Source organism: Gopherus evgoodei, chromosome 20 (assembly GCF_007399415.2).
Source record: "Gopherus evgoodei ecotype Sinaloan lineage chromosome 20, rGopEvg1_v1.p, whole genome shotgun sequence".
NCBI lineage: Eukaryota > Metazoa > Chordata > Testudines > Testudinidae > Gopherus > Gopherus evgoodei.
The window spans coordinates 12196264-12205940 of record NC_044341.1 but is presented as its reverse complement, the minus strand read 5'-3'; positions in this window follow the sequence as shown (position 1 = coordinate 12205940).

The window sequence follows — 9677 nt, the reverse complement described above, 5'->3', positions numbered from 1 at the left end:
GATGCATCATTACCATGCAAAGATGGTTTAAAGCAATTCCAGATCATTACATTGATTCTCAGCGGCAAGGCTGAGCTGTTATAACAGCTTTATAAAGTCATAATGATGGTAAAGAGTGCACAGGAAAAATATATAACATACTGCAGGCCAGTACAGAGAGGCCTTTATAGAAAGAATAGTCTTTTAGAAGTTTGTGGTCAATTTGTGTATTGCTCCTCAACTGAGCTGTGTGCTATCCCAGATCAAAGTCAATAGCCATAAACCTGATTTTGCTATCATCTGGGATTATACTCTAAAAATATCGTTCAAGACATCAGCTCAAACACTGTTGCTGTCTCTGGAAAATTCCAGATGCACTACATGATACGCTCCCGACCACACACGAGCACTACACATTTTCAGGGGATGTTTTAATTAGCCACTGGTATCAGCACAAACATTTCACAAATTACAGGCAGGCTCAGACGCTGGCCTCTTTGCAGCTGATGATCCCAAAGTGAACCATGTGGAAATATGGTAAACTTAGCATGAAGACATCTGCAACCAAGAACATCCTGAGCCTTGAACCTAAGAGCCACCTTTTCCCAGACCAATAAAAGCAGCTAAAAATGTATATTTTGGGGAACAGTTCTAAGAAGATTTTGAAGGGAATGGGTATAAAAAGTTCCTTCAGTGTTTCTCTAAAGGGAACATCATTCTTTAGTTTCCAGTAACAGAATAGGAACGTAGGAATTTTGAAACAGGACCAAAGGTTGACCTCGTCCAATATTCTGTTTCCTATAGTGGCCAGCACCACCAATTTTGGGGGAAGAAAACCCTACAATAGACTGTTGGGGGAAGCTAACTACATGTTAAATTTCTTCGTACCCATCCCCCCCCTGCCCCATTAGTCAAAGTTGGCTTGTGCCTTGAAGCATTAGGGTTTAGATCCAAAACTCTTGGCATTTTTAACCCTCACTATTATAACTCTGAATATTCTCATCAGGGGCAGCTCTAAGTATTTTGCCGCCCCAAGGATGGCAGGCAAGCTGTCTTCGGCGGCTTGCCTGCAGAGGTCCCCAGTCCCATGGATTTGGTGACACGCCTGTAGGAGGCCCGCTGAAGCTGCGGGACCAGCGGACCCTCCGCAGGCATGCTGCTGAAGGCAACCTGTCTGCCACCCTCGCAGCGACCGGCAGAGCACCCCCCGTGGCTGGCCACTCCAGGCACGCGCTTGGCGTGCTGGTGCCTGGAGCCGCCCCTGATTCTCATTCATATAAACGTCCAATCCTTTTTTGAATCCTGCTAAGCTCTTGGCCTCCATGCAATCAGTTCAAATTGGGGACTGTAGGCCTGATCCTGTGTCACTGGTGTCAATGGGAATTTTGCCACGGGCTTCGTTATCTGCAGGAGCCGATCCTCGGCATGAAACTACATTTCCCTTCAGCAGTTTTGAATTTGCTGCTTTTCAATTTCATTGGATGACCTTTGTTTTTGTGTTAAGAAAGAAGCAGGGTGGAACTGCCTGATTGATCGTCTCTGTACCAATCGGATGAATTATCACATACATTCATAGAAATGTAGGGCTGGAAGGGACCTCAAGAAGTCATCTAGTCCATCCCCTCCTGCTGAGGCAGGACCAAGTATACCCAGACTAGGGCGACCAGATAGCAAGTGTGAAAAATCGGGACAGAGGGTGGGGGGTAATAGAAGCCTATATAAGAAAAAGCCCCAAATATCAGAACTGTTCCTATAAAATCAGGACATCTGGCCACCCTAACCTAGACCAACCTGTTCTTAAAGACCTCCAAGGATGGGGATTCCATTCCCTAGGTAACCTGTTCCAGTGCTGAACTATCCTTAGAGTCAAAAAGCTTTTCCTAATATCTAATCTGAATCTCCCCTGCTGCAAACTAAGACGATTACTTCCTATCTTACCCTCCATGGCCGTAGAGAACAATCCTAGGGTAGAAGGCGCTACAGACATGCAAATTAACATTCCTGTCTATCTGACCTGGATTTCCAGGTAGGCTTTGGTCTCCAGGCACAGTGACCACCAAATTCATTTGACTAACAAACTCCTTCTGCAGAGGCGAACTCTACAACCTCACAGTGAGACGCTCACTTTCCTCTCGCCAACAGAGCATGTTTCATCCCAAGGATTCTCACGCTTAGGGCTTGTCTACACTTACATTGCTGCACCGGCACAGGTGTGCCGCCTTAGATCTTAGTAAAGATGCTACCTACACCAACAGAAGAGCTTCTCCTGCTGGCATAGGTACCCCACTTCCCCAAGAGGCAGTAGCTATGGTGACAGGAAAAGCCCTTCCATTGACATAGCGCTGTCTACACCAGGGATTAGGTCGGTATAACTACATCTCTCAGGGGTGGATTTTCCACACTTCTTAGTGACATAGTTATACTGACATAAATTTGTAGCGCAGACCAGAGCTTAATCATGTTAGTATAATAAGGACCCTGAAATTCCGTCCCGGTTTTTATTGCATTCTATAGATAGCCAAATACTGATTTGCGTAATTCAAGAGGGGTCAGGATTTCACTGTTTCCAGAAGCTGACTTATTCTCATAGTGTGAATCCAGACCTCCTTTGGAAAATTACACCTTGCATCAGTTATTAAAGAGTACACGATTAATTAGAATCATAGCACCATAGGGTTAGATGGAACTGCAAGGGTCATCTAGTTTAACTCCCTGCCAAGATGCAGGACTTGTGTTTAAGTCATCCAAGACAGGTGGCTATCCAGCCTCCCTTTGTAAATCTCCAGTAAAGGAGCTTCCACAACCTCCCTAGGCATCTGTTCCACTGTCCTACTGTTCTTATAGTTAAGAAGTTTTTCTGGAGATTTAATCTAAATCTGCTCTGCTGTAGTTTGAACCCAATGCCTCGTCCTACCTTCTGTGGCAAGAGAGGACAACTTTTCTCTAGCTTTTTTATGGCAGCCTTTCAAGTATTTGAAGACCGCTATCATGTCCCACCTCAATCTCTTTTCCAAACTAAACATACCCAGTTCCTTCAGCCTTTGCTCATATGGCTTGCATTCCAACCCTTTGATCACGTTTGTCGCTTGCCTCTGGATCCTTTCCAGTTTCTTACATCCTTTCTATACATTGGTGACCAAAACTGGACACAGTACTCCAGCCAAGGCCTAACCAGCACCGAGTAGAGCGATACTATCACCTCTTGTGACTTGCATGCTATGCCTCTGTTAATGCAACTAAAAAATGCATTTGCTTTTTTTGTAATAGCATTGCATTGTTGACTCATGTTGAGGTTGTGATCCAGCACAATCACAGATCCTTCTCAATTATCCCCTATTCTACATTTGTTTTTTCTTCCCTAAATGTAGCACCTTAGCTGTCTGATTTCAGCCAGTTTAGTCATATGAGCAGCTAGCAAGAAAGAGAAGACAAGCATGTTCTGGAGCTTTCTCACAGAACCCAGCCATAAAGCTCTCCAGCAAAATATAAAGCATTACAGCATCCAAAGAGTCTCAGCAAAAACAACGAGGAGTACTTGCGGCACCTGGCTGAATTTTTCAAAGGACAGTGTTTACAGAGGTTTCAAATGCTGCTTTAGAAATTAACCCTTTTATCAGCATGTCATATGCCACAACTATCTGCACATATTATTTGTTTAAAATCAGTTACAAACTACAGACAACTGAGGTATCATTTGTCTTCAACTGCTGTGGTGGTTTGGGTCCCTCTGAATGTGGCAGATCACAGCTAGAACCAGGCGCAGTGCAGGCAGAGCAGTGCACATTTCTGACATGGAGCTTTGCCACTACAGCTCACCTCTGCTAGTCCAGCAAACGCACTGCTTTGCCAGTGCATCACAATACTGGCCTATTAACACTCCTTTCTGCTCCCATCCTGTGCCTCTCACAACCCAGAGTGCAAAATGTTCAGTGTGTTTCAATTCTGTGTTGTGGTTAAATGTCCAGTGGGGATTAAACCAAGGCCCCCAAATTCACGTCACTGGGGACCACCTACTCAGATCCAATGTTGCAAAAGCTATTTCTAATTAAGCCCCCTTGATACATTTCTAAGTAAAAAGGGGACAGAAACACCATATGAAGACGGCTGTAATCATATCAGTCCTAGCCATGTTTTGGACTCCTTTTGTAGTAGTGCTGTAGCTAAGGCTCACGGAGGATGATCAGCCAATAGTCTGCATGGATCTCAATTTATCTGCCTGGGAGGAACCAAGGGCTGAGTCGACCCGGTTGGGACTGGAGCAAAGTAGTTCTGTCTGCCTGAAGCTCAGACAGCAAAGCCACCCCGAATACCTGCGTCTATCAATGGTATATACCAGGGGCAGGCAACCTATGGCACACGTCCCGAAGGCAACACGCGAGCTGATTTTCAGTGGCACTCACACTGCCCGGGCCCTGGCCACCGGTCCGCGGGGCTCTGCATTTTAATTTAATTTTAAATGAAGCTTCTTAAACATTTTAAAAACCTTATTTACTTTACATACAACAATAGTTTAGTTATATACTATAGACTTATAGAAAGAAACCTTCTAAAAACGTTTAGATTTATTACTGGCACGCGAAACCTTAAATTACAGTGAATAAATGAAGACTTGGCACACCACTTCTGAAAGGTTGCCGACCCCTGGTATATACGCACCCATTACACAGCGAGGTGCTCAGACGCTGTCTTTGATGTATTTCTCCTCACAACACCCCTTTGAGGTAGGAAACTGCTATGATCCCCATTTTACAGATTGAGAGCTGAAGCACAGAGAACTTAAGCACCTTACCTAGTGTCAACTGGGAAGTGCATGATGAAGCAGGAACTCAACACGCCCCTCCCAAGTACTAGGCTAATGTCCTAATGACTAAACCATTTCTCCTCTCTAAGCCTTACTCTGGGCATGACTCCAGCCCAATGCAGACATTGCAGAAATGCACCTGGAACAACACTGCACTGACTACATTCAATTATTTTAGTGCTGTGAAGAATTAAGTTAGCTGCTGAACATGGTTTGTTCCATGTACACTAATCAGAAAGGCGTGGTGAGCATTCTGTCAGCTAACTCAGCTATCCGCAGCCATGTTCAAACATGGTAAGATTTCATAGTACAGACCAGCCCTTACAGATGCCATCCTAAGGTTGAGCTGTTATAGCAAGGTCCTTTCTGGCCATCTCTAGGGGCTGCTGCAGATGGAATTTAATAGTGCCCAGGGCATCTATCAAACACCCTAGCATCCTGGCAAATATTCCTTCACTCAGCAAAATAGGTTCCTATGTCCATAGCTAAGACGGAGCACTGTAACGTGGTCAAATACGCTCCTGGGGCTGATTCTACAGCTCTTACTCATGCTAAGTAGCACTACGCAAGCAGTCTCATTAACGAGATTACCTGTCTGAGCATGCAGCACTCAAATGAAAGATTGTAGGATCAAGCCCACAGAACCCATATATCCATTGCCTGGCACCCTCTGCAGTCATTTACCCTTATGCAAAGTGGGTGAAAAATATTACTATTGGGGTAAGAGAATGGAGAAGTCTGGTTTGACATATTTTACACCCATTTTGCCCAGGTGTAAATAACCACACAGGAGCACATCTTGGAGAATCAGGCCCCTGATTCTGCCAGATGCAGCTGCATTCATAGAGCACAATGCAGCAGAGAATCAACCTCTCTAATGTGGCAGTGATGGGGAAGCCTGTACCATTGCGGCCTGTGCTATTCCCATGGTAGAGATTAAAAAGAGACAGCACTGTCAAGCCACCACCTTTCACCAGTGCTACATCCACTTAACAAGACACACGGTAAAAGGTGAATTCGATTTTGTTTCCTTTCAAACTGAATCATCCAGTTCAGCCATGATCGACATCAAACCGTGGCTTCTGTTTCCAGCCAAATCTGAAGCATTTGGAAGACCAAAAAAATTAAACTTAATCCCCTTTCAAGTTACACATCAAGATAGTTTAAATGGTTTATGCCATCTAGAGCCTATTTTTTTTTAAAACCTAAAGAAGATATCCACTTGCATGGTCGCCCAGTGGATTTTTCCATGAGTCCCACAACATACAGCATATAAGATACAAACGCCTTGGTTAAAGCCCCAACATCTGCTTCAAATGAAATCTAGCCACTGGGTTTGAGTCTGTTCCACGGGACGTTTGAGTAGGATGTAAACATATGAGACATAATGCCAGCTGGAGAATTATTAACAACTCCTGAAATTCTCTCTCATTTTATTTTTATAAGATATTTGAGGGAGTGTAACATTTCAACTGGGCGAGTGGAGACAAGATGTCAAACTTTCTATTTTCTTGGTAGTAAATATATGTTTGAATTTTGTAGATTTAGGGCTGGTGAAAGGAGATGGCCTATTTGATCCCTGTAAGGATGGGTTGAGATCCCAAAGGAGTTCCATCCAAATGGAACAGAAATACACCCCACTCCAAACAAAAAAATAAGGAAGACAAATGCTACAAAAGAACAGGGGTCAAGTAATGACATGGGACAAAGAATGTAAAAACAGGAAAGGCGAGTGCTGGTGGATGGTGATAGCTTGACAGCTTTGGGAACTGAAATCCTGTTATCTAGAGATCAGGTACAGCAAGGGGCAATGGAGGTGCATAGCGACTCCCTAAGTACCCTGCCAATGGGCCTCAACCCTCTTCTGGAAGGACCCCTTGATGGGGAAGGGAGGAGTACAGTCTCTGTAGCCCATTCAAACCTTAATCTTTTAAGGAATCTGACAAACCCACAGAGTTGGAGAAATGTGAACATATTGGATTGCAGCACAAACCCCTACTATCTGCATGTGCATACACACACACACATACATATATTATAGATGCAGTCTGCAATAATACATACTGTTTACCAAAGGGGCAGATCTGTGTTTGAGAAATTATCATGTCTCCACCATTGCAAAATACTGAATCCCAATAAATGGGGCGTGGATAATAAAACCGGCCAATACGTCTGTATCTGTAATGCAGTTTTGCCACAACTTCTTTCAAATATGCCATTAGGAGCTGGGGGCTAAAAGTCAAGCAGGAAAATTTTTCACTTGCTGTGAAGCTGAGATAGGAATTAAAGTTGTTAAACCCCCCCCCCAAAAAAGCCAAGCTTCTATATTAATTTGAAAACATCACGTGGGGAAAGAATTCTCAGAGTTATTAGTCCCATCAAGGTACATTATCTTCATCATAAAAAGATTGGTTTTGATCAAAATTTAAGACCACATTTTATGTTATAATAGAGAACCGATTTTCATCAGTTTCCTCGTTGAATTTATAAATTACTTTCAGTTATGTCAGAAGCCTCTGGCTTTTGCTCCATGCATCTGCAAACATTTTTTAAAGTATCCCAGTCCAAATCCATCCCTAATCTAACTCCACCAGTTTAAGTGAAGGCCCCTCTGAGAGATCAATAATAGGAAAGGCTCTTAGTCAAGAACTGCCAGTATCACAGATGAGACAACTATCTGGGTCAGTTTCAAATGCTGAGCTAAAACTAGTAAATTAAAATTAACCATCCCCAGGCCAGATTCTCACACACAAACCCATTAATTTTAAAAGCAGAGATCACTCAGGACCCCCTCAGGGGAGGGGCTGATAACCTCTCCACTCCTACTGAAGTAAACGGGAGTCGAGGAGCTCAGCAGCTCACAGGATCATGCCCTAGATCTTTCATCCAGTCAAGCATCTTGAAAGTACAACTGTTTAACAAGAACGGGAAATGATTGGATGTCTACTAGGGACCCCTGAATCCTGTGAGATGCTTTTGATGGGTTTCCTCAAAGATCGCTGAAAGATCTCAGCAGTTTGCAGGATCAGGCCCTAAAAGATTAGTAAGAGGTCACCAGTGTCCCACCAACACTGACTAGTTATGCAGATGTTCCAGTTGTTGACTAGCTCCCACTCCAAACCCCAACACACAATAGTCTAATAATAGAGGATTCCCCACTTGTTTCTGTTATGAGCTGCTGCTTCCTTGTCAAGCCACACATCTTTAGCAAAGGGGAAACAAATCACTTCTTGAGGTAACAATGTTCTTCTGGCACAACTGTTTTCACTCCATTGCAAAGTTTCGTTCTATGCACAGCAGTCACATCAGAAGAAGAATGGCCAGTAAAACTCTTACCTCCTGCCTGGTCAATGTGATCATGGGATCTGGGCTTCTGTTTGTGCAGTCACTATTTCCAGTCTACCCTTTGTGGCTTATCCCAGAAGGAGGCATGCTCTGTTTTATCCAATTGGGAAGGAAAAACGCAAAAGAATCTTAAAGATACTGGAACCACTTTATCTAATTACAACAAAGAGTAAATCACTGACATTTTTAAAGTGTTTGCAGAATGTCATACTGTAATAACAATCAGTAATTTGGTGAGCTGTGTAAATTGACTGATGGATTTCAGACCAGTTACCAGTGGAAAAGTGTCCAGGTTACAAAAACTACTTTATCATCAAAACCAGTGGTCTCCAACCTTTTTAAGCACAAGATCACTTTTTTAATATAAGTGCAACCCAGGATGTACCTCAAAGAAAATGTAAAAATAACAGTAATCACACAAACCCCAAACACCCTTGTCTCACCCCTGCCCCACCCCTTCTCTGAGGCCCCACCCTACTCACTCCACCCCCCTCTCCCACTGTTGCTCGCTCTCCCCTACCCTCGCTCACTTTCACCGGGCTGGGACAAGGGGTTGGGGTGCTGCAGGCTCTGGGCTGGGTCCAAGGCTGTTTGGAGTATGGGAGGAGTTTCAGGCTGAGCCTGGGCCAGGGAGTTGGAGTGCAGGAGGGGTTCAGAGTGCAGGCTCTGGGAGGGAGTTTGAATGCAGGAGGTGGTGCAGGGTGCTGGTTCCAGGAGGAGGCTCAAGGCTTGGGCAGGAGGTTGGGATGCACGGTTTGGGCTCCAGGCTGAGCCTGGGGCAGGGGGTTGGGGTGCAGGAGGGGGTTCGAGGTGCAGGTTCTGAGAGGGAGTTTGGGTGCAGGAGGGGGCTTAGGGCTGGGGCAGGAGATTGGGGTGTATGAGGGGGCTGGGGTGTGGAAGGGAGCTCAGGGCTAGGGCCGGGGTTTGGGGTGCGGGCTCCAGTTGGGTGCCACTTACTTCAGGCAGTGATGCAGTGGGGCTAAGGCTGGCTCCCTGCCTGCCCTGGCCCCACACCGCTCCCGGAAGCAGCTGGCATTTTGGCAGTGCCTCCTGGGGGGAAGGGGGGCTCCGTGCGCTGCCCATCTGCAGGTACCACCCCCACAACTCCTTGACTAGCAGTCTCAGCAGAGCCACCAATTGGAGCAGGTCTTGAGGAGGCAGTGTGGTTCAGCAGATCATAACACCAGGAATCAGAACATCTGTTCCCAGTTCTGCCCGACTCGCTGATTGATGATAAATCTACTGCTTTCATAGAATATCAGGGCTGGAAGGGACCTGAGGAGGTCATCTAGTCCAACCTACTGCTCAAAGGGAGAGCAATCCCCAGGCAGATCTTTACCCCAGTTCCCTAAATGGCCCCCTCAAGGATTGAACTCCCAACCCTGGTTCAGCAGGCCAATGTGCTAACCACTGATGCTGGGCAATTTACATTACCTCTCTGTGCTAGGGTTCTCCATCTGTAAAGTGAGCACTGTAACAACCTTGGAGATTTATGGATGAAAAGCACTAGTTTATAACTAAATATTATTATTAAGATTAACTTCCTTTTTAC